The sequence below is a fragment of the Ochotona curzoniae genome, unplaced genomic scaffold (assembly GCF_017591425.1).
Source record: "Ochotona curzoniae isolate NIBS_2020 unplaced genomic scaffold, NIBS_Ocur_1.0 patch137, whole genome shotgun sequence".
NCBI classification, from domain to species: domain Eukaryota; kingdom Metazoa; phylum Chordata; class Mammalia; order Lagomorpha; family Ochotonidae; genus Ochotona; species Ochotona curzoniae.
Genome location: NW_024466681.1, coordinates 130,167 through 157,126, shown reverse-complemented (window position 1 = coordinate 157,126; position 26,960 = coordinate 130,167). Strand labels below are relative to the sequence as shown.

General features: G+C 71.4%; 15 pseudogenes; all 15 read right to left on the bottom strand.

Annotated features, from left to right (window-relative positions):
- Positions 1–415: 415 nt before the first annotated feature.
- LOC121166401 lies at positions 416–524 on the bottom strand (annotated as a pseudogene).
- Positions 525–2,240: 1,716 nt separating this feature from the next.
- Positions 2,241–2,349, bottom strand: LOC121166400 (annotated as a pseudogene).
- Positions 2,350–4,061: 1,712 nt separating this feature from the next.
- On the bottom strand, positions 4,062–4,170 carry LOC121166399 (annotated as a pseudogene).
- A 1,691-nt stretch (positions 4,171–5,861) lies between these two features.
- LOC121166381 lies at positions 5,862–5,970 on the bottom strand (annotated as a pseudogene).
- A 1,692-nt stretch (positions 5,971–7,662) lies between these two features.
- On the bottom strand, positions 7,663–7,771 carry LOC121166398 (annotated as a pseudogene).
- A 1,712-nt stretch (positions 7,772–9,483) lies between these two features.
- Positions 9,484–9,592, bottom strand: LOC121166380 (annotated as a pseudogene).
- Positions 9,593–11,282: 1,690 nt separating this feature from the next.
- LOC121166396 lies at positions 11,283–11,391 on the bottom strand (annotated as a pseudogene).
- Positions 11,392–13,095: 1,704 nt separating this feature from the next.
- Positions 13,096–13,204, bottom strand: LOC121166378 (annotated as a pseudogene).
- A 1,708-nt stretch (positions 13,205–14,912) lies between these two features.
- On the bottom strand, positions 14,913–15,021 carry LOC121166377 (annotated as a pseudogene).
- A 1,694-nt stretch (positions 15,022–16,715) lies between these two features.
- LOC121166376 lies at positions 16,716–16,824 on the bottom strand (annotated as a pseudogene).
- A 1,715-nt stretch (positions 16,825–18,539) lies between these two features.
- On the bottom strand, positions 18,540–18,648 carry LOC121166375 (annotated as a pseudogene).
- Positions 18,649–20,343: 1,695 nt separating this feature from the next.
- Positions 20,344–20,452, bottom strand: LOC121166374 (annotated as a pseudogene).
- A 1,691-nt stretch (positions 20,453–22,143) lies between these two features.
- LOC121166394 lies at positions 22,144–22,252 on the bottom strand (annotated as a pseudogene).
- A 1,675-nt stretch (positions 22,253–23,927) lies between these two features.
- On the bottom strand, positions 23,928–24,036 carry LOC121166372 (annotated as a pseudogene).
- A 1,712-nt stretch (positions 24,037–25,748) lies between these two features.
- Positions 25,749–25,857, bottom strand: LOC121166371 (annotated as a pseudogene).
- Between the last annotated feature and the right edge of the window lie 1,103 nt (positions 25,858–26,960).

Sequence of the window (26,960 nt, the reverse complement as noted above, 5' to 3'; positions counted from 1 at the left end):
GTGGGTGTGGGTGTGGGCAGGTGGCCAGGGAGGCTGCGGGCCGAGGGCAGATGGTGGCGTGGCGTGCGTGAGTGTGTGCGTGCTTGGCAGAAGAGTGTGTGTGTGTGTGTGTGTGTGTGTGTGTGTGGCATTTGGCTGTGCAGGGTAGGGCGGGCTGGGGGGCTGGCTAGTGTGTGTGGGGCCTCGGGGTGGGCACCGTTGCACGCGGTGGTGGCTGATGGGCCCTGGGTTGCATGGGGCGTGGGAGGCGTGTGGGAAGGGAAGCTGGGCAGGCCAAAGCAGGTTGGCAGGGGAGCAGGTGGCAGGGTGCTGGTGGTGTGCCGGGGTTCTGAGCTGGTCGGGGTGTGGGCTGGGGCTTGGTGGGCGAGCGGGGCGGGCAGGCAGGCAGGAAAAGGAGGGAGCAGGCACGGGCAAAAGCCTACAGCACCCGGTATTCCCAGGCGCTCTCCCATCCAAGTACTAACCAGGCCCGACCCTGCTTAGCTTCCCAGATCGGGCACGTTCAGGGTGGTATGGCCGTAGACGACACACACCACATCACAGCCGCTCTTCAGCCTGCTGCCGCCCCTGCCCGCCCCTGCCCAGCCCTGCCCTGCTTTGCTCGACCACCCTGCCCTGCCCGACCGCCCGCCCAAGCCCACCCAAGCCCGCACACCAGCTGCACCGCCCGCCCAAGCCCACCCTCCACCCCTGCTGCACCCGCTGCCGCCCCTGCCCGCACCGCCAGGCCAACACCGGCCCACCTCCTGCTTCAGCGACCCCCCAGGACACTCCAGCTCTCATCGCAGGCCGCCTCCCCCTGCCCCCAGCCAGGGCGCCTCACCCCGCACCCCCGCATTCTCCTGGTCCCTAGGCCTCCTGCAGCTCGGGAGGCGCTGCTGCCTCCTCTGCCGCCGCCAGAGGGCTGGAGGGCTGGCCTTCGCGGCTGGGCTTCGAGGGGGCGCCTCACACTGCTGCGCCCTGCCCTCCTACGGCTGGGCACGACGCTGGGAGCCCCGGCAGCTGGCACACGCACGCACGCACGCACGCACCCACGGGGTCCCGGACACCCAGCCCCGGCGGGCGAGCAGGCAGGCAGGCAGGCAGGCCCCATGGAGAACGGGCGCCCCGGGGACGCTCCCCGCTCCCCATCCCACCCCCTCTCCCACCCCCATCCCTTCCCCCACAGCCACCCTCACTCCCGCCCGAGCAAGCAAGTGACGCAGCAAGCAATCAGCAACGCTGGGCACCACCACGGGTCGGGACCTGGGACCGGGCACCGGGAGCCGAGGGTCGCGAGGGAGCCGGGGTGGCCGGGCCGCGCCGCACGGCACACTCCAGCGCACGGGGTCACCCTCACCCACCGACTGATGCACACACGCACGCACAGGCCAGCACGCAGGCAGCAGGCACGCACTCAGTCCTACACCACCCACAGGCTTCGGGGCACAAGAGGCATTTCGGTCCACAGGGCAGGTTTGCCCACGCCACAGTGGGGCGCCTGGGCATCCCCTACACCCAGGGGCGGGACTGCGGCTGGTGTCTGCGGTGGGGGTGTGTCTGCGGGGGCCGGGGGAGGGTGCCCAGCGGAGGGTTGCCGGCCGGGTGGGTGGGTGGGTTGGTGGGTGAGGGGGTCCCTCGGGTGAGCTCTGGCAGGTGGCGTGCAGGCAAGTTTCTCCCCAGGCCTGGCACAGGACCACTGAGTGTGCGTGCAGGCGGGCCCTGCGCAGTGGCGAGCCTGGGCTGGCGAGGTGGTGCTGCTGTTGGTGCTGTTGGAGGCTGGCTGCGGGCGCTGTGTGCCCTGGAGGGGCCCGATTCCGGGTGTGGGTGTGGGTGTGGGTGTGGGCAGGTGGCCAGGGAGGCTGCGGGCCGAGGGCAGATGGTGGCGTGGCGTGCGTGAGTGTGTGCGTGCTTGGCAGAAGAGGTTGGCTGTGTGTGTGTGTGTGTGTGTGTGTGTGTGTGTGTGTGTGTGGCATTTGGCTGTGCGGGGGGGGGCGGGCTGGGGCGCTGGCGAGTGTGTGTGGGGCCTCGGGGTGGGCACCGTTGCACGCGGCGGTGGTTGGGGGGCCCTGGGTTGCATGGGGCGTGGGAGGCGTGTGGGAAGGGAAGCTGGGCAGGCCAAAGCAGGTAGGCAGGGGAGCAGGTGGCAGGGTGCTGGTGGTGTGCCGGGGTTCTGAGCTGGTCGGGGGTGTGGGCTGGGGCTTGGTGGGCGAGCGGGGCGGGCAGGCAGGCAGGAAAAGGAGGGAGCGGGTACGGGCAAAAGCCTACAGCACCCGGTATTCCCAGGCGCTCTCCCATCCAAGTACTAACCAGGCCCGACCCTGCTTAGCTTCCCAGATCGGGCACGTTCAGGGTGGTATGGCCGTAGACGACACACACCACATCACAGCCGCTCTTCAGCCTGCTGCCGCCCCTGCCCGCCCCTGCCCAGCCCTGCCCTGCTTTGCTCGACCACCCTGCCCTGCCCGACCGCCCGCCCAAGCCCACCCAAGCCCGCACACCAGCTGCACCGCCCGCCCAAGCCCACCCTCCACCCCTGCTGCACCCGCTGCCGCCCCTGCCCGCACCGCCAGGCCAACACCGGCCCACCTCCTGCTTCAGCGACCCCCCAGGACACTCCAGCTCTCATCGCAGGCCGCCTCCCCCTGCCCCCAGCCAGGGCGCCTCACCCCGCACCCCCGCATTCTCCTGGTCCCTAGGCCTCCTGCAGCTCGGGAGGCGCTGCTGCCTCCTCTGCCGCCGCCAGAGGGCTGGAGGGCTGGCCTTCGCGGCTGGGCTTCGAGGGGGCGCCTCACACTGCTGCGCCCTGCCCTCCTACGGCTGGGCACGACGCTGGGAGCCCCGGCAGCTGGCACACGCACGCACGCACGCACGCACCCACGGGGTCCCGGACACCCAGCCCCGGCGGGCGCAGCAGGCAGGCAGGCAGGCCCCATGGAGAACGGGCGCCCCGGGGACGCTCCCCGCTCCCCATCCCACCCCCTCTCCCACCCCCATCCCTTCCCCCACAGCCACCCTCACTCCCGCCGAGCAAGCAAGTGACGCAGCAAGCAATCAGCCACGCTGGGCACCACCACGGGTCGGGACCTGGGCCCGGGCACCGGGAGCCGAGGGTCGCGAGGGAGCCGGGGTGGCCGGGCCGCGCCGCACGGCACACTCCAGCGCACGGGGTCACCCTCACCCACCGACTGATGCACACACGCACGCACAGGCCAGCACGCAGGCAGCAGGCACGCACTCAGTCCTACACCACCCACAGGCTTCGGGGCACAAGAGGCATTTCGGTCCACAGGGCAGGTTTGCCCACGCCACAGTGGGGCGCCTGGGCATCCCCTACACCCAGGGGCGGGACTGCGGCTGGTGTCTGCGGTGGGGGTGTGTCTGCGGGGGCCGGGGGAGGGTGCCCAGCGGAGGGTTGCCGGCCGGGTGGGTGGGTGGGTTGGTGGGTGAGGGGGTCCCTCGGGTGGGCTCTGGCAGGTGGCGTGCAGGCAAGTTTCTCCCCAGGCCTGGCACAGGACCACTGAGTGTGCGTGCAGGCGGGCCCTGCGCAGTGGCGAGCCTGGGCTGGCGAGGTGGTGCTGCTGTTGGTGCTGTTGGAGGCTGGCTGCGGGCGCTGTGTGCCCTGGAGGGGCCCGATTCCGGGTGTGGGTGTGGGTGTGGGTGTGGGCAGGTGGCCAGGGAGGCTGCGGGCCGAGGGCAGATGGTGGCGTGGCGTGCGTGAGTGTGTGCGTGCTTGGCAGAAGAGGTTGGCTGTGTGTGTGTGTGTGTGTGTGTGTGTGTGTGTGTGTTTGTGGCATTTGGCTGTGCAGGGTAGGGCGGGCTGGGGCGCTGGCTAGTGTGTGTGGGGCCTCGGGGTGGGCACCGTTGCACGCGGTGGTGGCTGATGGGCCCTGGGTTGCATGGGGCGTGGGAGGCGTGTGGGAAGGGAAGCTGGGCAGGCCAAAGCAGGTAGGCAGGGGAGCAGGTGGCAGGGTGCTGGTGGTGTGCCGGGGTTCTGAGCTGGTCGGGGGTGTGGGCTGGGGCTTGGTGGGCGAGCGGGGCGGGCAGGCAGGCAGGAAAAGGAGGGAGCGGGTACGGGCAAAAGCCTACAGCACCCGGTATTCCCAGGCGCTCTCCCATCCAAGTACTAACCAGGCCCGACCCTGCTTAGCTTCCCAGATCGGGCACGTTCAGGGTGGTATGGCCGTAGACGACACACACCACATCACAGCCGCTCTTCAGCCTGCTGCCGCCCCTGCCCGCCCCTGCCCAGCCCTGCCCTGCTTTGCTCGACCACCCTGCCCTGCCCGACCGCCCGCCCAAGCCCACCCAAGCCCGCACACCAGCTGCACCGCCCGCCCAAGCCCACCCTCCACCCCTGCTGCACCCGCTGCCGCCCCTGCCCGCACCGCCAGGCCAACACCGGCCCACCTCCTGCTTCAGCGAACCCCAGGACACTCCAGCTCTCATCGCAGGCCGCCTCCCCCTGCCCGCAGCCAGGGCGCCTCACCCCGCACCCCCGCATTCTCCTGGTCCCTAGGCCTCCTGCAGCTCGGGAGGCGCTGCTGCCTCCTCTGCCGCCGCCAGAGGGCTGGAGGGCTGGCCTTCGCGGCTGGGCTTCGAGGGGGCGCCTCACACTGCTGCGCCCTGCCCTCCTACGGCTGGGCACGACGCTGGGAGCCCCGGCAGCTGGCACGCACGCACGCACGCACCTACAGGGTCCCAGACACCCAGCCCCGGCGGGCGACAGTCCCCATGGAGAACGGGCGCCCCGGGGACGCTCCCCGCTCCCCATCCCACCCCCTCTCCCACCCCCATCCCTTCCCCCACAGCCACCCTCACTCCCGCCCGCCGAGCAAGCAAGTGACGCAGCAAGCAATCAGCACGCTGGGCACCACCACGGGTCGGGACCTGGGACCGGGCACCGGGAGCCGAGGGTCGCGAGGGAGCCGGGGTGGCCGGGCCGCGCCGCACGGCACACTCCAGCGCACGGGGTCACCCTCACCCACCGACTGATGCACACACGCACGCACAGGCCAGCACGCAGGCAGCAGGCACGCACTCAGTCCTACACCACCCACAGGCTTCGGGGCACAAGAGGCATTTCGGTCCACAGGGCAGGTTTGCCCACGCCACAGTGGGGCGCCTGGGCATCCCCTACACCCAGGGGCGGGACTGCGGCTGGTGTCTGCGGTGGGGGTGTGTCTGCGGGGGCCGGGGGAGGGTGCCCAGCGGAGGGTTGCCGGCCGGGTGGGTGGGTGGGTTGGTGGGTGAGGGGGTCCCTCGGGTGGGCTCTGGCAGGTGGCGTGCAGGCAAGTTTCTCCCCAGGCCTGGCACAGGACCACTGAGTGTGCGTGCAGGCGGGCCCTGCGCAGTGGCGAGCCTGGGCTGGCGAGGTGGTGCTGCTGTTGGTGCTGTTGGAGGCTGGCTGCGGGCGCTGTGTGCCCTGGAGGGGCCCGATTCCGGGTGTGGGGTGTGTGGGTGTGGGCAGGTGGCCAGGGAGGCTGCGGGCCGAGGGCAGATGGTGGCGTGGCGTGCGTGAGTGTGTGCGTGCTTGGCAGAAGAGGTTGGCTGTGTGTGTGTGTGTGTGTGTGTGTGTGTGTGTGTGTTTGTGGCATTTGGCTGTGCAGGGTAGGGCGGGCTGGGGCGCTGGCTAGTGTGTGTGGGGCCTCGGGGTGGGCACCGTTGCACGCGGTGGTGGCGGGGGGGCCCTGGGTTGCATGGGGCGTGGGAGGCGTGTGGGAAGGGAAGCTGGGCAGGCCAAAGCAGGTAGGCAGGGGAGCAGGTGGCAGGGTGCTGGTGGTGTGCCGGGGTTCTGAGCTGGTCGGGGGTGTGGGCTGGGGCTTGGTGGGCGAGCGGGGCGGGCAGGCAGGCAGGAAAAGGAGGGAGCGGGTACGGGCAAAAGCCTACAGCACCCGGTATTCCCAGGCGCTCTCCCATCCAAGTACTAACCAGGCCCGACCCTGCTTAGCTTCCGAGATCGGGCACGTTCAGGGTGGTATGGCCGTAGACGACACACACCACATCACAGCCGCTCTTCAGCCTGCTGCCGCCCCTGCCCGCCCCTGCCCAGCCCTGCCCTGCTTTGCTCGACCACCCTGCCCTGCCCGACCGCCCGCCCAAGCCCACCCAAGCCCGCACACCAGCTGCACCGCCCGCCCAAGCCCACCCTCCACCCCTGCTGCACCCGCTGCCGCCCCTGCCCGCACCGCCAGGCCAACACCGGCCCACCTCCTGCTTCAGCGACCCCCCAGGACACTCCAGCTCTCATCGCAGGCCGCCTCCCCCTGCCCCCAGCCAGGGCGCCTCACCCCGCACCCCCGCATTCTCCTGGTCCCTAGGCCTCCTGCAGCTCGGGAGGCGCTGCTGCCTCCTCTGCCGCCGCCAGAGGGCTGGAGGGCTGGCCTTCGCGGCTGGGCTTCGAGGGGGCGCCTCACACTGCTGCGCCCTGCCCTCCTACGGCTGGGCACGACGCTGGGAGCCCCGGCAGCTGGCACACGCACGCACGCACGCACGCACCCACGGGGTCCCGGACACCCAGCCCCGGCGGGCGAGCAGGCAGGCAGGCAGGCAGGCCCCATGGAGAACGGGCGCCCCGGGGACGCTCCCCGCTCCCCATCCCACCCCCTCTCCCACCCCCATCCCTTCCCCCACAGCCACCCTCACTCCCGCCGAGCAAGCAAGTGACGCAGCAAGCAATCAGCCACGCTGGGCACCACCACGGGTCGGGACCTGGGCCCGGGCACCGGGAGCCGAGGGTCGCGAGGGAGCCGGGGTGGCCGGGCCGCGCCGCACGGCACACTCCAGCGCACGGGGTCACCCTCACCCACCGACTGATGCACACACGCACGCACAGGCCAGCACGCAGGCAGCAGGCACGCACTCAGTCCTACACCACCCACAGGCTTCGGGGCACAAGAGGCATTTCGGTCCACAGGGCAGGTTTGCCCACGCCACAGTGGGGCGCCTGGGCATCCCCTACACCCAGGGGCGGGACTGCGGCTGGTGTCTGCGGTGGGGGTGTGTCTGCGGGGGCCGGGGGAGGGTGCCCAGCGGAGGGTTGCCGGCCGGGTGGGTGGGTGGGTTGGTGGGTGAGGGGGTCCCTCGGGTGGGCTCTGGCAGGTGGCGTGCAGGCAAGTTTCTCCCCAGGCCTGGCACAGGACCACTGAGTGTGCGTGCAGGCGGGCCCTGCGCAGTGGCGAGCCTGGGCTGGCGAGGTGGTGCTGCTGTTGGTGCTGTTGGAGGCTGGCTGCGGGCGCTGTGTGCCCTGGAGGGGCCCGATTCCGGGTGTGGGTGTGGGTGTGGGCAGGTGGCCAGGGAGGCTGCGGGCCGAGGGCAGATGGTGGCGTGGCGTGCGTGAGTGTGTGCGTGCTTGGCAGAAGAGGTTGGCTGTGTGTGTGTGTGTGTGTGTGTTGTGGCATTTGGCTGTGCAGGGTAGGGCGGGCTGGGGCGCTGGCTAGTGTGTGTGGGGCCTCGGGGTGGGCACCGTTGCACGCGGTGGTGGCGGGGGCCCTGGGTTGCATGGGGCGTGGGAGGCGTGTGGGAAGGGAAGCTGGGCAGGCCAAAGCAGGTAGGCAGGGGAGCAGGTGGCAGGGTGCTGGTGGTGTGCCGGGGTTCTGAGCTGGTCGGGGGTGTGGGCTGGGGCTTGGTGGGCGAGCGGGGCGGGCAGGCAGGCAGGAAAAGGAGGGAGCGGGTACGGGCAAAAGCCTACAGCACCCGGTATTCCCAGGCGCTCTCCCATCCAAGTACTAACCAGGCCCGACCCTGCTTAGCTTCCCAGATCGGGCACGTTCAGGGTGGTATGGCCGTAGACGACACACACCACATCACAGCCGCTCTTCAGCCTGCTGCCGCCCCTGCCCGCCCCTGCCCAGCCCTGCCCTGCTTTGCTCGACCACCCTGCCCTGCCCGACCGCCCGCCCAAGCCCACCCAAGCCCGCACACCAGCTGCACCGCCCGCCCAAGCCCACCCTCCACCCTGCTGCACCCGCTGCCCCCCCCGCCCGCACCGCCAGGCCAACACCGGCCCACCTCCTGCTTCAGCGAACCCCAGGACACTCCAGCTCTCATCGCAGGCCGCCTCCCCCTGCCCGCAGCCAGGGCGCCTCACCCCGCACCCCCGCATTCTCCTGGTCCCTAGGCCTCCTGCAGCTCGGGAGGCGCTGCTGCCTCCTCTGCCGCCGCCAGAGGGCTGGAGGGCTGGCCTTCGCGGCTGGGCTTCGAGGGGGCGCCTCACACTGCTGCGCCCTGCCCTCCTACGGCTGGGCACGACGCTGGGAGCCCCGGCAGCTGGCACACGCACGCACGCACGCACGCACCCACGGGGTCCCGGACACCCAGCCCCGGCGGGCGAGCAGGCAGGCAGGCAGGCAGGCCCCATGGAGAACGGGCGCCCCGGGGACGCTCCCCGCTCCCCATCCCACCCCCTCTCCCACCCCCATCCCTTCCCCCACAGCCACCCTCACTCCCGCCGAGCAAGCAAGTGACGCAGCAAGCAATCAGCCACGCTGGGCACCACCACGGGTCGGGACCTGGGCCCGGGCACCGGGAGCCGAGGGTCGCGAGGGAGCCGGGGTGGCCGGGCCGCGCCGCACGGCACACTCCAGCGCACGGGGTCACCCTCACCCACCGACTGATGCACACACGTACGCACAGGCCAGCACGCAGGCAGCAGGCACGCACTCAGTCCTACACCACCCACAGGCTTCGGGGCACAAGAGGCATTTCGGTCCACAGGGCAGGTTTGCCCACGCCACAGTGGGGCGCCTGGGCATCCCCTACACCCAGGGGCGGGACTGCGGCTGGTGTCTGCGGTGGGGGTGTGTCTGCGGGGGCCGGGGGAGGGTGCCCAGCGGAGGGTTGCCGGCCGGGTGGGTGGGTGGGTTGGTGGGTGAGGGGGTCCCTCGGGTGGGCTCTGGCAGGTGGCGTGCAGGCAAGTTTCTCCCCAGGCCTGGCACAGGACCACTGAGTGTGCGTGCAGGCGGGCCCTGCGCAGTGGCGAGCCTGGGCTGGCGAGGTGGTGCTGCTGTTGGTGCTGTTGGAGGCTGGCTGCGGGCGCTGTGTGCCCTGGAGGGGCCCGATTCCGGGTGTGGGTGTGGGTGTGGGTGTGGGCAGGTGGCCAGGGAGGCTGCGGGCCGAGGGCAGATGGTGGCGTGGCGTGCGTGAGTGTGTGCGTGCTTGGCAGAAGAGGTTGGCTGTGTGTGTGTGTGTGTGTGTGTGTGTGTGTGTGTGTTTGTGGCATTTGGCTGTGCAGGGTAGGGCGGGCTGGGGCGCTGGCTAGTGTGTGTGGGGCCTCGGGGTGGGCACCGTTGCACGCGGCGGTGGCGGGGGGCCCTGGGTTGCATGGGGCGTGGGAGGCGTGTGGGAAGGGAAGCTGGGCAGGCCAAAGCAGGTAGGCAGGGGAGCAGGTGGCAGGGTGCTGGTGGTGTGCCGGGGTTCTGAGCTGGTCGGGGGTGTGGGCTGGGGCTTGGTGGGCGAGCGGGGCGGGCAGGCAGGCAGGAAAAGGAGGGAGCGGGTACGGGCAAAAGCCTACAGCACCCGGTATTCCCAGGCGCTCTCCCATCCAAGTACTAACCAGGCCCGACCCTGCTTAGCTTCCGAGATCGGGCACGTTCAGGGTGGTATGGCCGTAGACGACACACACCACATCACAGCCGCTCTTCAGCCTGCTGCCGCCCCTGCCCGCCCCTGCCCAGCCCTGCCCTGCTTTGCTCGACCACCCTGCCCTGCCCGACCGCCCGCCCAAGCCCACCCAAGCCCGCACACCAGCTGCACCGCCCGCCCAAGCCCACCCTCCAGCCCTGCTGCACCCGCTGCCGCCCCTGCCCGCACCGCCAGGCCAACACCGGCCCACCTCCTGCTTCAGCGACCCCCCAGGACACTCCAGCTCTCATCGCAGGCCGCCTCCCCCTGCCCCCAGCCAGGGCGCCGCACCCCGCACCCCCGCATTCTCCTGGTCCCTAGGCCTCCTGCAGCTCGGGAGGCGCTGCTGCCTCCTCTGCCGCCGCCAGAGGGCTGGAGGGCTGGCCTTCGCGGCTGGGCTTCGAGGGGGCGCCTCACACTGCTGCGCCCTGCCCTCCTACGGCTGGGCACGACGCTGGGAGCCCCGGCAGCTGGCACACGCACGCACGCACGCACCCACGGGGTCCCGGACACCCAGCCCCGGCGGGCGAGCAGGCAGGCAGGCCGGCCCCATGGAGAACGGGCGCCCCGGGGACGCTCCCCGCTCCCCATCCCACCCCCTCTCCCACCCCCATCCCTTCCCCCACAGCCACCCTCACTCCCGCCCGAGCAAGCAAGTGACGCAGCAAGCAATCAGCAACGCTGGGCACCACCACGGGTCGGGACCTGGGACCGGGCACCGGGAGCCGAGGGTCGCGAGGGAGCCGGGGTGGCCGGGCCGCGCCGCACGGCACACTCCAGCGCACGGGGTCACCCTCACCCACCGACTGATGCACACACGCACGCACAGGCCAGCACGCAGGCAGCAGGCACGCACTCAGTCCTACACCACCCACAGGCTTCGGGGCACAAGAGGCATTTCGGTCCACAGGGCAGGTTTGCCCACGCCACAGTGGGGCGCCTGGGCATCCCCTACACCCAGGGGCGGGACTGCGGCTGGTGTCTGCGGTGGGGGTGTGTCTGCGGGGGCCGGGGGAGGGTGCCCAGCGGAGGGTTGCCGGCCGGGTGGGTGGGTGGGTTGGTGGGTGAGGGGGTCCCTCGGGTGAGCTCTGGCAGGTGGCGTGCAGGCAAGTTTCTCCCCAGGCCTGGCACAGGACCACTGAGTGTGCGTGCAGGCGGGCCCTGCGCAGTGGCGAGCCTGGGCTGGCGAGGTGGTGCTGCTGTTGGTGCTGTTGGAGGCTGGCTGCGGGCGCTGTGTGCCCTGGAGGGGCCCGATTCCGGGTGTGGGTGTGGGTGTGGGCAGGTGGCCAGGGAGGCTGCGGGCCGAGGGCAGATGGTGGCGTGGCGTGCGTGAGTGTGTGCGTGCTTGGCAGAAGAGAGTGTGTGTGTGTGTGTGTGTGTGTGTGTGTTTGTGGCATTTGGCTGTGCAGGGTAGGGCGGGCTGGGGCGCTGGCTAGTGTGTGTGGGGCCTCGGGGTGGGCACCGTTGCACGCGGCGGTGGCGGGGGGGCCCTGGGTTGCATGGGGCGTGGGAGGCGTGTGGGAAGGGAAGCTGGGCAGGCCAAAGCAGGTAGGCAGGGGAGCAGGTGGCAGGGTGCTGGTGGTGTGCCGGGGTTCTGAGCTGGTCGGGGGTGTGGGCTGGGGCTTGGTGGGCGAGCGGGGCGGGCAGGCAGGCAGGAAAAGGAGGGAGCAGGCACGGGCAAAAGATTACAGCACCCGGTATTCCCAGGCGCTCTCCCATCCAAGTACTAACCAGGCCCGACCCTGCTTAGCTTCCGAGATCGGGCACGTTCAGGGTGGTATGGCCGTAGACGACACACACCACATCACAGCCGCTCTTCAGCCTGCTGCCGCCCCTGCCCGCCCCTGCCCAGCCCTGCCCTGCTTTGCTCGACCACCCTGCCCTGCCCGACCGCCCGCCCAAGCCCACCCAAGCCCGCACACCAGCTGCACCGCCCGCCCAAGCCCACCCTCCACCCCTGCTGCACCCGCTGCCGCCCCTGCCCGCACCGCCAGGCCAACACCGGCCCACCTCCTGCTTCAGCGACCCCCCAGGACACTCCAGCTCTCATCGCAGGCCGCCTCCCCCTGCCCCCAGCCAGGGCGCCTCACCCCGCACCCCCGCATTCTCCTGGTCCCTAGGCCTCCTGCAGCTCGGGAGGCGCTGCTGCCTCCTCTGCCGCCGCCAGAGGGCTGGAGGGCTGGCCTTCGCGGCTGGGCTTCGAGGGGGCGCCTCACACTGCTGCGCCCTGCCCTCCTACGGCTGGGCACGACGCTGGGAGCCCCGGCAGCTGGCACACGCACGCACGCACGCACGCACCCACGGGGTCCCGGACACCCAGCCCCGGCGGGCGAGCAGGCAGGCAGGCCGGCCCCATGGAGAACGGGCGCCCCGGGGACGCTCCCCGCTCCCCATCCCACCCCCTCTCCCACCCCCATCCCTTCCCCCACAGCCACCCTCACTCCCGCCGAGCAAGCAAGTGACGCAGCAAGCAATCAGCCACGCTGGGCACCACCACGGGTCGGGACCTGGGCCCGGGCACCGGGAGCCGAGGGTCGCGAGGGAGCCGGGGTGGCCGGGCCGCGCCGCACGGCACACTCCAGCGCACGGGGTCACCCTCACCCACCGACTGATGCACACACGCACGCACAGGCCAGCACGCAGGCAGCAGGCACGCACTCAGTCCTACACCACCCACAGGCTTCGGGGCACAAGAGGCATTTCGGTCCACAGGGCAGGTTTGCCCACGCCACAGTGGGGCGCCTGGGCATCCCCTACACCCAGGGGCGGGACTGCGGCTGGTGTCTGCGGTGGGGGTGTGTCTGCGGGGGCCGGGGGAGGGTGCCCAGCGGAGGGTTGCCGGCCGGGTGGGTGGGTGGGTTGGTGGGTGAGGGGGTCCCTCGGGTGGGCTCTGGCAGGTGGCGTGCAGGCAAGTTTCTCCCCAGGCCTGGCACAGGACCACTGAGTGTGCGTGCAGGCGGGCCCTGCGCAGTGGCGAGCCTGGGCTGGCGAGGTGGTGCTGCTGTTGGTGCTGTTGGAGGCTGGCTGCGGGCGCTGTGTGCCCTGGAGGGGCCCGATTCCGGGTGTGGGTGTGGGTGTGGGTGTGGGCAGGTGGCCAGGGAGGCTGCGGGCCGAGGGCAGATGGTGGCGTGGCGTGCGTGAGTGTGTGCGTGCTTGGCAGAAGAGGTTGGCTGTGTGTGTGTGTGTGTGTGTGTGTGTGTGTTTGTGGCATTTGGCTGTGCAGGGTAGGGCGGGCTGGGGCGCTGGCTAGTGTGTGTGAGGCCTCGGGGTGGGCACCGTTGCACGCGGCGGTGGCGGAGGGGCCCTGGGTTGCATGGGGCGTGGGAGGCGTGTGGGAAGGGAAGCTGGGCAGGCCAAAGCAGGTTGGCAGGGGAGCAGGTGGCAGGGTGCTGGTGGTGTGCCGGGGTTCTGAGCTGGTCGGGGTGTGGGCTGGGGCTTGGTGGGTGAGCGGGGCAGCCAGGCAGGCAGGAAAAGGGGGGAGCAGGCACGGGCAAAAGCCTACAGCACCCGGTATTCCCAGGCGCTCTCCCATCCAAGTACTAACCAGGCCCGACCCTGCTTAGCTTCCGAGATCGGGCACGTTCAGGGTGGTATGGCCGTAGACGACACACACCACATCACAGCCGCTCTTCAGCCTGCTGCCGCCCCTGCCCGCCCCTGCCCAGCCCTGCCCTGCTTTGCTCGACCACCCTGCCCTGCCCGACCGCCCGCCCAAGCCCACCCAAGCCCGCACACCAGCTGCACCGCCCGCCCAAGCCCACCCTCCACCCCTGCTGCACCCGCTGCCGCCCCTGCCCGCACCGCCAGGCCAACACCGGCCCACCTCCTGCTTCAGCGACCCCCCAGGACACTCCAGCTCTCATCGCAGGCCGCCTCCCCCTGCCCCCAGCCAGGGCGCCTCACCCCGCACCCCCGCATTCTCCTGGTCCCTAGGCCTCCTGCAGCTCGGGAGGCGCTGCTGCCTCCTCTGCCGCCGCCAGAGGGCTGGAGGGCTGGCCTTCGCGGCTGGGCTTCGAGGGGGCGCCTCACACTGCTGCGCCCTGCCCTCCTACGGCTGGGCACGACGCTGGGAGCCCCGGCAGCTGGCACACGCACGCACGCACGCACGCACCCACGGGGTCCCGGACACCCAGCCCCGGCGGGCGAGCAGGCAGGCAGGCAGGCCGGCCCCATGGAGAACGGGCGCCCCGGGGACGCTCCCCGCTCCCCATCCCACCCCCTCTCCCACCCCCATCCCTTCCCCCACAGCCACCCTCACTCCCGCCGAGCAAGCAAGTGACGCAGCAAGCAATCAGCCACGCTGGGCACCACCACGGGTCGGGACCTGGGCCCGGGCACCGGGAGCCGAGGGTCGCGAGGGAGCCGGGGTGGCCGGGCCGCGCCGCACGGCACACTCCAGCGCACGGGGTCACCCTCACCCACCGACTGATGCACACACGTACGCACAGGCCAGCACGCAGGCAGCAGGCACGCACTCAGTCCTACACCACCCACAGGCTTCGGGGCACAAGAGGCATTTCGGTCCACAGGGCAGGTTTGCCCACGCCACAGTGGGGCGCCTGGGCATCCCCTACACCCAGGGGCGGGACTGCGGCTGGTGTCTGCGGTGGGGGTGTGTCTGCGGGGGCCGGGGGAGGGTGCCCAGCGGAGGGTTGCCGGCCGGGTGGGTGGGTGGGTTGGTGGGTGAGGGGGTCCCTCGGGTGGGCTCTGGCAGGTGGCGTGCAGGCAAGTTTCTCCCCAGGCCTGGCACAGGACCACTGAGTGTGCGTGCAGGCGGGCCCTGCGCAGTGGCGAGCCTGGGCTGGCGAGGTGGTGCTGCTGTTGGTGCTGTTGGAGGCTGGCTGCGGGCGCTGTGTGCCCTGGAGGGGCCCGATTCCGGGTGTGGGTGTGGGTGTGGGCAGGTGGCCAGGGAGGCTGCGGGCCGAGGGCAGATGGTGGCGTGGCGTGCGTGAGTGTGTGCGTGCTTGGCAGAAGAGTGTGTGTGTGTGTGTGTGTGTGTGTGTGTGTGTGTGTGTGTGTTTGTGGCATTTGGCTGTGCAGGGTAGGGCGGGCTGGGGCGCTGGCTAGTGTGTGTGGGGCCTCGGGGTGGGCACCGTTGCACGCGGCGGTGCGGGGGGGCCCTGGGTTGCATGGGGCGTGGGAGGCGTGTGGGAAGGGAAGCTGGGCAGGCCAAAGCAGGTAGGCAGGGGAGCAGGTGGCAGGGTGCTGGTGGTGTGCCGGGGTTCTGAGCTGGTCGGGGGTGTGGGCTGGGGCTTGGTGGGCGAGCGGGGCGGGCAGGCAGGCAGGAAAAGGAGGGAGCGGGTACGGGCAAAAGCCTACAGCACCCGGTATTCCCAGGCGCTCTCCCATCCAAGTACTAACCAGGCCCGACCCTGCTTAGCTTCCGAGATCGGGCACGTTCAGGGTGGTATGGCCGTAGACGACACACACCACATCACAGCCGCTCTTCAGCCTGCTGCCGCCCCTGCCCGCCCCTGCCCGCCCCTGCCCAGCCCTGCCCTGCTTTGCTCGACCACCCTGCCCTGCCCGACCGCCCGCCCAAGCCCACCCAAGCCCGCACACCAGCTGCACCGCCCGCCCAAGCCCACCCTCCACCCCTGCTGCACCCGCTGCCGCCCCTGCCCGCACCGCCAGGCCAACACCGGCCCACCTCCTGCTTCAGCGAACCCCAGGACACTCCAGCTCTCATCGCAGGCCGCCTCCCCCTGCCCGCAGCCAGGGCGCCTCACCCCGCACCCCCGCATTCTCCTGGTCCCTAGGCCTCCTGCAGCTCGGGAGGCGCTGCTGCCTCCTCTGCCGCCGCCAGAGGGCTGGAGGGCTGGCCTTCGCGGCTGGGCTTCGAGGGGGCGCCTCACACTGCTGCGCCCTGCCCTCCTACGGCTGGGCACGACGCTGGGAGCCCCGGCAGCTGGCACACGCACGCACGCACGCACGCACCCACGGGGTCCCGGACACCCAGCCCCGGCGGGCGAGCAGGCAGGCAGGCAGGCCCCATGGAGAACGGGCGCCCCGGGGACGCTCCCCGCTCCCCATCCCACCCCCTCTCCCACCCCCATCCCTTCCCCCACAGCCACCCTCACTCCCGCCGAGCAAGCAAGTGACGCAGCAAGCAATCAGCCACGCTGGGCACCACCACGGGTCGGGACCTGGGACCGGGCACCGGGAGCCGAGGGTCGCGAGGGAGCCGGGGTGGCCGGGCCGTGCCGCACGGCACACTCCAGCGCACGGGGTCACCCTCACCCACCGACTGATGCACACACGCACGCACAGGCCAGCACGCAGGCAGCAGGCACGCACTCAGTCCTACACCACCCACAGGCTTCGGTCCACAGGGCAGGTTTGCCCACGCCACAGTGGGGCGCCTGGGCATCCCCTACACCCAGGGGCGGGACTGCGGCTGGTGTCTGCGGTGGGGGTGTGTCTGCGGGGGGGGGGAGGGTGCCCAGCGGAGGGTTGCCGGCCGGGTGGGTGGGTGGGTTGGTGGGTGAGGGGGTCCCTCGGGTGGGCTGTGGCAGGTGGCGTGCAGGCAAGTTTCTCCCCAGGCCTGGCACAGGACCACTGAGTGTGCGTGCAGGCGGGCCCTGCGCAGTGGCGAGCCTGGGCTGGCGAGGTGGTGCTGCTGTTGGTGCTGTTGGAGGCTGGCTGCGGGCGCTGTGTGCCCTGGAGGGGCCCGATTCCGGGTGTGGGTGTGGGTGTGGGTGTGGGCAGGTGGCCAGGGAGGCTGCGGGCCGAGGGCAGATGGTGGCGTGGCGTGCGTGAGTGTGTGCGTGCTTGGCAGAAGAGGTTGGCTCTGTGTGTGTGTGTGTGTGTGTGTGTGTGTGTGTGTGGCATTTGGCTGTGCAGGGTAGGGCGGGCTGGGGCGCTGGCTAGTGTGTGTGGGGCCTCGGGGTGGGCACCGTTGCACGCGGCGGTGGCGGGGGGCCCTGGGTTGCATGGGGCGTGGGAGGCGTGTGGGAAGGGAAGCTGGGCAGGCCAAAGCAGGTAGGCAGGGGAGCAGGTGGCAGGGTGCTGGTGGTGTGCCGGGGTTCTGAGCTGGTCGGGGGTGTGGGCTGGGGCTTGGTGGGCGAGCGGGGCGGGCAGGCAGGCAGGAAAAGGAGGGAGCGGGTACGGGCAAAAGCCTACAGCACCCGGTATTCCCAGGCGCTCTCCCATCCAAGTACTAACCAGGCCCGACCCTGCTTAGCTTCCGAGATCGGGCACGTTCAGGGTGGTATGGCCGTAGACGACACACACCACATCACAGCCGCTCTTCAGCCTGCTGCCGCCCCTGCCCGCCCCTGCCCAGCCCTGCCCTGCTTTGCTCGACCACCCTGCCCTGCCCGACCGCCCGCCCAAGCCCACCCAAGCCCGCACACCAGCTGCACCGCCCGCCCAAGCCCACCCTCCACCCCTGCTGCACCCGCTGCCGCCCCTGCCCGCACCGCCAGGCCAACACCGGCCCACCTCCTGCTTCAGCGACCCCCCAGGACACTCCAGCTCTCATCGCAGGCCGCCTCCCCCTGCCCCCAGCCAGGGCGCCTCACCCCGCACCCCCGCATTCTCCTGGTCCCTAGGCCTCCTGCAGCTCGGGAGGCGCTGCTGCCTCCTCTGCCGCCGCCAGAGGGCTGGAGGGCTGGCCTTCGCGGCTGGGCTTCGAGGGGGCGCCTCACACTGCTGCGCCCTGCCCTCCTACGGCTGGGCACGACGCTGGGAGCCCCGGCAGCTGGCACACGCACGCACGCACGCACGCACCCACGGGGTCCCGGACACCCAGCCCCGGCGGGCGAGCAGGCAGGCAGGCCGGCCCCATGGAGAACGGGCGCCCCGGGGACGCTCCCCGCTCCCCATCCCACCCCCTCTCCCACCCCCATCCCTTCCCCCACAGCCACCCTCACTCCCGCCGAGCAAGCAAGTGACGCAGCAAGCAATCAGCGACGCTTGGCACCACCACGGGTCGGGACCTGGGACCGGGCACCGGGAGCCGAGGGTCGCGAGGGAGCCGGGGTGGCCGGGCCGCGCCGCACGGCACACTCCAGCGCACGGGGTCACCCTCACCCACCGACTGATGCACACACGTACGCACAGGCCAGCACGCAGGCAGCAGGCACGCACTCAGTCCTACACCACCCACAGGCTTCGGGGCACAAGAGGCATTTCGGTCCACAGGGCAGGTTTGCCCACGCCACAGTGGGGCGCCTGGGCATCCCCTACACCCAGGGGCGGGACTGCGGCTGGTGTCTGCGGTGGGGGTGTGTCTGCGGGGGCCGGGGGAGGGTGCCCAGCGGAGGGTTGCCGGCCGGGTGGGTGGGTGGGTTGGTGGGTGAGGGGGTCCCTCGGGTGGGCTGTGGCAGGTGGCGTGCAGGCAAGTTTCTCCCCAGGCCTGGCACAGGACCACTGAGTGTGCGTGCAGGCGGGCCCTGCGCAGTGGCGAGCCTGGGCTGGCGAGGTGGTGCTGCTGTTGGTGCTGTTGGAGGCTGGCTGCGGGCGCTGTGTGCCCTGGAGGGGCCCGATTCCGGGTGTGGGTGTGGGTGTGGGTGTGGGCAGGTGGCCAGGGAGGCTGCGGGCCGAGGGCAGATGGTGGCGTGGCGTGCGTGAGTGTGTGCGTGCTTGGCAGAAGAGGTTGGCTGTGTGTGTGTGTGTGTGTGTGTGTGTGTGTGTGTGTGTGTTTGTGGCATTTGGCTGTGCAGGGTAGGGCGGGCTGGGGCGCTGGCTAGTGTGTGTGGGGCCTCGGGGTGGGCACCGTTGCACGCGGCGGTGGCGGGGGGGCCCTGGGTTGCATGGGGCGTGGGAGGCGTGTGGGAAGGGAAGCTGGGCAGGCCAAAGCAGGTAGGCAGGGGAGCAGGTGGCAGGGTGCTGGTGGTGTGCCGGGGTTCTGAGCTGGTCGGGGGTGTGGGCTGGGGCTTGGTGGGCGAGCGGGGCGGGCAGGCAGGCAGGAAAAGGAGGGAGCGGGCACGGGCAAAAGCCTACAGCACCCGGTATTCCCAGGCGCTCTCCCATCCAAGTACTAACCAGGCCCGACCCTGCTTAGCTTCCGAGATCGGGCACGTTCAGGGTGGTATGGCCGTAGACGACACACACCACATCACAGCCGCTCTTCAGCCTGCTGCCGCCCCTGCCCGCCCCTGCCCAGCCCTGCCCTGCTTTGCTCGACCACCCTGCCCTGCCCGACCGCCCGCCCAAGCCCACCCAAGCCCGCACACCAGCTGCACCGCCCGCCCAAGCCCACCCTCCAGCCCTGCTGCACCCGCTGCCGCCCCTGCCCGCACCGCCAGGCCAACACCGGCCCACCTCCTGCTTCAGCGACCCCCCAGGACACTCCAGCTCTCATCGCAGGCCGCCTCCCCCTGCCCCCAGCCAGGGCGCCGCACCCCGCACCCCCGCATTCTCCTGGTCCCTAGGCCTCCTGCAGCTCGGGAGGCGCTGCTGCCTCCTCTGCCGCCGCCAGAGGGCTGGAGGGCTGGCCTTCGCGGCTGGGCTTCGAGGGGGCGCCTCACACTGCTGCGCCCTGCCCTCCTACGGCTGGGCACGACGCTGGGAGCCCCGGCAGCTGGCACACGCACGCACGCACGCACGCACCCACGGGGTCCCGGACACCCAGCCCCGGCGGGCGAGCAGGCAGGCAGGCCGGCCCCATGGAGAACGGGCGCCCCGGGGACGCTCCCCGCTCCCCATCCCACCCCCTCTCCCACCCCCATCCCTTCCCCCACAGCCACCCTCACTCCCGCCGAGCAAGCAAGTGACGCAGCAAGCAATCAGCCATGCTGGGCACCACCACGGGTCGGGACCTGGGACCGGGCACCGGGAGCCGAGGGTCGCGAGGGAGCCGGGGTGGCCGGGCCGCGCCGCACGGCACACTCCAGCGCACGGGGTCACCCTCACCCACCGACTGATGCACACACGTACGCACAGGCCAGCACGCAGGCAGCAGGCACGCACTCAGTCCTACACCACCCACAGGCTTCGGGGCACAAGAGGCATTTCGGTCCACAGGGCAGGTTTGCCCACGCCACAGTGGGGCGCCTGGGCATCCCCTACACCCAGGGGCGGGACTGCGGCTGGTGTCTGCGGTGGGGGTGTGTCTGCGGGGGCCGGGGGAGGGTGCCCAGCGGAGGGTTGCCGGCCGGGTGGGTGGGTGGGTTGGTGGGTGAGGGGGTCCCTCGGGTGGGCTCTGGCAGGTGGCGTGCAGGCAAGTTTCTCCCCAGGCCTGGCACAGGACCACTGAGTGTGCGTGCAGGCGGGCCCTGCGCAGTGGCGAGCCTGGGCTGGCGAGGTGGTGCTGCTGTTGGTGCTGTTGGAGGCTGGCTGCGGGCGCTGTGTGCCCTGGAGGGGCTGTGTGCCGTGGGGGGGTGTGGGCAGGTGGCCAGGGAGGCTGCGGGCCGAGGGCAGATGGTGGCGTGGCGTGCGTGAGTGTGTGCGTGCTTGGCAGAAGAGGTTGGCTGTGTGTGTGTGTGTGTGTGTGTGTGTGTGTGTGTGTGTGGCATTTGGCTGTGCAGGGTAGGGCGGGCTGGGGCGCTGGCTAGTGTGTGTGGGGCCTCGGGGTGGGCACCGTTGCACGCGGCGGTGGCGGGGGCCCTGGGTTGCATGGGGCGTGGGAGGCGTGTGGGAAGGGAAGCTGGGCAGGCCAAAGCAGGTAGGCAGGGGAGCAGGTGGCAGGGTGCTGGTGGTGTGCCGGGGTTCTGAGCTGGTCGGGGGTGTGGGCTGGGGCTTGGTGGGCGAGCGGGGCGGGCAGGCAGGCAGGAAAAGGAGGGAGCGGGCACGGGCAAAAGCCTACAGCACCCGGTATTCCCAGGCGCTCTCCCATCCAAGTACTAACCAGGCCCGACCCTGCTTAGCTTCCGAGATCGGGCACGTTCAGGGTGGTATGGCCGTAGACGACACACACCACATCACAGCCGCTCTTCAGCCTGCTGCCGCCCCTGCCCGCCCCTGCCCAGCCCTGCCCTGCTTTGCTCGACCACCCTGCCCTGCCCGACCGCCCGCCCAAGCCCACCCAAGCCCGCACACCAGCTGCACCGCCCGCCCAAGCCCACCCTCCAGCCCTGCTGCACCCGCTGCCGCCCCTGCCCGCACCGCCAGGCCAACACCGGCCCACCTCCTGCTTCAGCGACCCCCCAGGACACTCCAGCTCTCATCGCAGGCCGCCTCCCCCTGCCCCCAGCCAGGGCGCCGCACCCCGCACCCCCGCATTCTCCTGGTCCCTAGGCCTCCTGCAGCTCGGGAGGCGCTGCTGCCTCCTCTGCCGCCGCCAGAGGGCTGGAGGGCTGGCCTTCGCGGCTGGGCTTCGAGGGGGCGCCTCACACTGCTGCGCCCTGCCCTCCTACGGCTGGGCACGACGCTGGGAGCCCCGGCAGCTGGCACACGCACGCACGCACGCACGCACCCACGGGGTCCCGGACACCCAGCCCCGGCGGGCGAGCAGGCAGGCAGGCCGGCCCCATGGAGAACGGGCGCCCCGGGGACGCTCCCCGCTCCCCATCCCACCCCCTCTCCCACCCCCATCCCTTCCCCCACAGCCACCCTCACTCCCGCCGAGCAAGCAAGTGACGCAGCAAGCAATCAGCCATGCTGGGCACCACCACGGGTCGGGACCTGGGACCGGGCACCGGGAGCCGAGGGTCGCGAGGGAGCCGGGGTGGCCGGGCCGCGCCGCACGGCACACTCCAGCGCACGGGGTCACCCTCACCCACCGACTGATGCACACACGTACGCACAGGCCAGCACGCAGGCAGCAGGCACGCACTCAGTCCTACACCACCCACAGGCTTCGGACCACAGGGCAGGTTTGCCCACGCCACAGTGGGGCGCCTGGGCATCCCCTACACCCAGGGGCGGGACTGCGGCTGGTGTCTGCGGTGGGGGTGTGTCTGCGGGGGCCGGGGGAGGGTGCCCAGCGGAGGGTTGCCGGCCGGGTGGGTGGGTGGGTTGGTGGGTGAGGGGGTCCCTCGGGTGGGCTCTGGCAGGTGGCGTGCAGGCAAGTTTCTCCCCAGGCCTGGCACAGGACCACTGAGTGTGCGTGCAGGCGGGCCCTGCGCAGTGGCGAGCCTGGGCTGGCGAGGTGGTGCTGCTGTTGGTGCTGTTGGAGGCTGGCTGCGGGCGCTGTGTGCCCTGGAGGGGCCCGATTCCGGGTGTGGGTGTGGGTGTGGGTGTGGGCAGGTGGCCAGGGAGGCTGCGGGCCGAGGGCAGATGGTGGCGTGGCGTGCGTGAGTGTGTGCGTGCTTGGCAGAAGAGGTTGGCTCTGTGTGTGTGTGTGTGTGTGTGTGTGTGTGTGTGTGTGTGGCATTTGGCTGTGCAGGGTAGGGCGGGCTGGGGCGCTGGCTAGTGTGTGTGGGGCCTCGGGGTGGGCACCGTTGCACGCGGCGGTGGCGGGGGGCCCTGGGTTGCATGGGGCGTGGGAGGCGTGTGGGAAGGGAAGCTGGGCAGGCCAAAGCAGGTAGGCAGGGGAGCAGGTGGCAGGGTGCTGGTGGTGTGCCGGGGTTCTGAGCTGGTCGGGGGTGTGGGCTGGGGCTTGGTGGGCGAGCGGGGCGGGCAGGCAGGCAGGAAAAGGAGGGAGCAGGCACGGGCAAAAGATTACAGCACCCGGTATTCCCAGGCGCTCTCCCATCCAAGTACTAACCAGGCCCGACCCTGCTTAGCTTCCGAGATCGGGCACGTTCAGGGTGGTATGGCCGTAGACGACACACACCACATCACAGCCGCTCTTCAGCCTGCTGCCGCCCCTGCCCGCCCCTGCCCAGCCCTGCCCTGCTTTGCTCGACCACCCTGCCCTGCCCGACCGCCCGCCCAAGCCCACCCAAGCCCGCACACCAGCTGCACCGCCCGCCCAAGCCCACCCTCCAGCCCTGCTGCACCCGCTGCCGCCCCTGCCCGCACCGCCAGGCCAACACCGGCCCACCTCCTGCTTCAGCGAACCCCAGGACACTCCAGCTCTCATCGCAGGCCGCCTCCCCCTGCCCGCAGCCAGGGCGCCTCACCCCGCACCCCCGCATTCTCCTGGTCCCTAGGCCTCCTGCAGCTCGGGAGGCGCTGCTGCCTCCTCTGCCGCCGCCAGAGGGCTGGAGGGCTGGCCTTCGCGGCTGGGCTTCGAGGGGGCGCCTCACACTGCTGCGCCCTGCCCTCCTACGGCTGGGCACGACGCTGGGAGCCCCGGCAGCTGGCACACGCACGCACGCACCCACGGGGTCCCGGACACCCAGCCCCGGCGGGCGAGCAGGCAGGCAGGCCGGCCCCATGGAGAACGGGCGCCCGGGGACGCTCCCCGCTCCCCATCCCACCCCCTCTCCCACCCCCATCCCTTCCCCCACAGCCACCCTCACTCCCGCCGAGCAAGCAAGTGACGCAGCAAGCAATCAGCCATGCTGGGCACCACCACGGGTCGGGACCTGGGACCGGGCACCGGGAGCCGAGGGTCGCGAGGGAGCCGGGGTGGCCGGGCCGCGCCGCACGGCACACTCCAGCGCACGGGGTCACCCTCACCCACCGACTGATGCACACACGCACGCACAGGCCAGCACGCAGGCAGCAGGCACGCACTCAGTCCTACACCACCAGACAGGCTTCGGTCCACAGGGCAGGTTTGCCCACGCCACAGTGGGGCGCCTGGGCATCCCCTACACCCAGGGGCGGGACTGCGGCTGGTGTCTGCGGTGGGGGTGTGTCTGCGGGGGCCGGGGGAGGGTGCCCAGCGGAGGGTTGCCGGCCGGGTGGGTGGGTGGGTTGGTGGGTGAGGGGGTCCCTCGGGTGGGCTCTGGCAGGTGGCGTGCAGGCAAGTTTCTCCCCAGGCCTGGCACAGGACCACTGAGTGTGCGTGCAGGCGGGCCCTGCGCAGTGGCGAGCCTGGGCTGGCGAGGTGGTGCTGCTGTTGGTGCTGTTGGAGGCTGGCTGCGGGCGCTGTGTGCCCTGGAGGGGCCCGATTCCGGGTGTGGGTGTGGGTGTGGGTGTGGGCAGGTGGCCAGGGAGGCTGCGGGCCGAGGGCAGATGGTGGCGTGGCGTGCGTGAGTGTGTGCGTGCTTGGCAGAAGAGGTTGGCTGTGTGTGTGTGTGTGTGTGTGTGTGTGTGTGTGTGGCATTTGGCTGTGCAGGGTAGGGCGGGCTGGGGCGCTGGCTAGTGTGTGTGGGGCCTCGGGGTGGGCACCGTTGCACGCGGCGGTGGCGGGGGGCCCTGGGTTGCATGGGGCGTGGGAGGCGTGTGGGAAGGGAAGCTGGGCAGGCCAAAGCAGGTTGGCAGGGGAGCAGGTGGCAGGGTGCTGGTGGTGTGCCGGGGTTCTGAGCTGGTCGGGGTGTGGGCTGGGGCTTGGTGGGCGAGCGGGGCGGGCAGGCAGGCAGGAAAAGGAGGGAGCAGGTACGGGCAAAAGCCTACAGCACCCGGTATTCCCAGGCGCTCTCCCATCCAAGTACTAACCAGGCCCGACCCTGCTTAGCTTCCGAGATCGGGCACGTTCAGGGTGGTATGGCCGTAGACGACACACACCACATCACAGCCGCTCTTCAGCCTGCTGCCGCCCCTGCCCGCCCCTGCCCAGCCCTGCCCTGCTTTGCTCGACCACCCTGCCCTGCCCGACCGCCCGCCCAAGCCCACCCAAGCCCGCACACCAGCTGCACCGCCCGCCCAAGCCCACCCTCCAGCCCTGCTGCACCCGCTGCCGCCCCTGCCCGCACCGCCAGGCCAACACCGGCCCACCTCCTGCTTCAGCGACCCCCCAGGACACTCCAGCTCTCATCGCAGGCCGCCTCCCCCTGCCCCCAGCCAGGGCGCCGCACCCCGCACCCCCGCATTCTCCTGGTCCCTAGGCCTCCTGCAGCTCGGGAGGCGCTGCTGCCTCCTCTGCCGCCGCCAGAGGGCTGGAGGGCTGGCCTTCGCGGCTGGGCTTCGAGGGGGCGCCTCACACTGCTGCGCCCTGCCCTCCTACGGCTGGGCACGACGCTGGGAGCCCCGGCAGCTGGCACACGCACGCACGCACGCACGCACCCACGGGGTCCCGGACACCCAGCCCCGGCGGGCGAGCAGGCAGGCAGGCCGGCCCCATGGAGAACGGGCGCCCCGGGGACGCTCCCCGCTCCCCATCCCACCCCCTCTCCCACCCCCATCCCTTCCCCCACAGCCACCCTCACTCCCGCCGAGCAAGCAAGTGACGCAGCAAGCAATCAGCCATGCTGGGCACCACCACGGGTCGGGACCTGGGACCGGGCACCGGGAGCCGAGGGTCGCGAGGGAGCCGGGGTGGCCGGGCCGCGCCGCACGGCACACTCCAGCGCACGGGGTCACCCTCACCCACCGACTGATGCACACACGTACGCACAGGCCAGCACGCAGGCAGCAGGCACGCACTCAGTCCTACACCACCCACAGGCTTCGGGGCACAAGAGGCATTTCGGTCCACAGGGCAGGTTTGCCCACGCCACAGTGGGGCGCCTGGGCATCCCCTACACCCAGGGGCGGGACTGCGGCTGGTGTCTGCGGTGGGGGTGTGTCTGCGGGGGCCGGGGGAGGGTGCCCAGCGGAGGGTTGCCGGCCGGGTGGGTGGGTGGGTTGGTGGGTGAGGGGGTCCCTCGGGTGGGCTGTGGCAGGTGGCGTGCAGGCAAGTTTCTCCCCAGGCCTGGCACAGGACCACTGAGTGTGCGTGCAGGCGGGCCCTGCGCAGTGGCGAGCCTGGGCTGGCGAGGTGGTGCTGCTGTTGGTGCTGTTGGAGGCTGGCTGCGGGCGCTGTGTGCCCTGGAGGGGCCCGATTCCGGGTGTGGGTGTGGGTGTGGGTGTGGGCAGGTGGCCAGGGAGGCTGCGGGCCGAGGGCAGATGGTGGCGTGGCGTGCGTGAGTGTGTGCGTGCTTGGCAGAAGAGGTTGGCTCTGTGTGTGTGTGTGTGTGTGTGTGTGTGTGTGTGTGTTTGTGGCATTTGGCTGTGCAGGGTAGGGCGGGCTGGGGCGCTGGCTAGTGTGTGTGGGGCCTCGGGGTGGGCACCGTTGCACGCGGCGGTGGCGGGGGGCCCTGGGTTGCATGGGGCGTGGGAGGCGTGTGGGAAGGGAAGCTGGGCAGGCCAAAGCAGGTAGGCAGGGGAGCAGGTGGCAGGGTGCTGGTGGTGTGCCGGGGTTCTGAGCTGGTCGGGGGTGTGGGCTGGGGCTTGGTGGGCGAGCGGGGCGGGCAGGCAGGCAGGAAAAGGAGGGAGCGGGTACGGGCAAAAGCCTACAGCACCCGGTATTCCCAGGCGCTCTCCCATCCAAGTACTAACCAGGCCCGACCCTGCTTAGCTTCCGAGATCGGGCACGTTCAGGGTGGTATGGCCGTAGACGACACACACCACATCACAGCCGCTCTTCAGCCTGCTGCCGCCCCTGCCCGCCCCTGCCCAGCCCTGCCCTGCTTTGCTCGACCACCCTGCCCTGCCCGACCGCCCGCCCCAGCCCGCCCTCCACCCCTGCTGCACCCGCTGCCGCCCCTGCCCGCACCGCCAGGCCAACACCGGCCCACCTCCTGCTTCAGCGAACCCCAGGACACTCCAGCTCTCATCGCAGGCCGCCTCCCCCTGCCCCCAGCCAGGGCGCCGCACCCCGCACCCCCGCATTCTCCTGGTCCCTAGGCCTCCTGCAGCTCGGGAGGCGCTGCTGCCTCCTCTGCCACCGCCAGAGGGCTGGAGGGCTGGCCTTCGCGGCTGGGCTTCGAGGGGGCGCCTCACACTGCTGCGCCCTGCCCTCCTACGGCTGGGCACGACGCTGGGAGCCCCGGCAGCTGGCACACGCACGCACGCACCCACGGGGTCCCGGACACCCAGCCCCGGCGGGCGAGCAGGCAGGCAGGCCGGCCCCATGGAGAACGGGCGCCCCGGGGACGCTCCCCGCTCCCCATCCCACCCCCTCTCCCACCCCCATCCCTTCCCCCACAGCCACCCTCACTCCCGCCGAGCAAGCAAGTGACGCAGCTAGCAATCAGCCATGCTGGGCACCACCACGGGTCGGGACCTGGGACCGGGCACCGGGAGCCGAGGGTCGCGAGGGAGCCGGGGTGGCCGGGCCGTGCCGCATGGCACACTCCAGCGCACGGGGTCACCCTCACCCACCGACTGATGCACACACGCACGCACAGGCCAGCACGCAGGCAGCAGGCACGCACTCAGTCCTACACCACCCACAGGCTTCGGTCCACAGGGCAGGTTTGCCCACGCCACAGTGGGGCGCCTGGGCATCCCCTACACCCAGGGGCGGGACTGCGGCTGGTGTCTGCGGTGGGGGTGTGTCTGCGGGGGCCGGGGGAGGGTGCCCAGCGGAGGGTTGCCGGCCGGGTGGGTGGGTGGGTTGGTGGGTGAGGGGGTCCCTCGGGTGGGCTGTGGCAGGTGGCGTGCAGGCAAGTTTCTCCCCAGGCCTGGCACAGGACCACTGAGTGTGCGTGCAGGCGGGC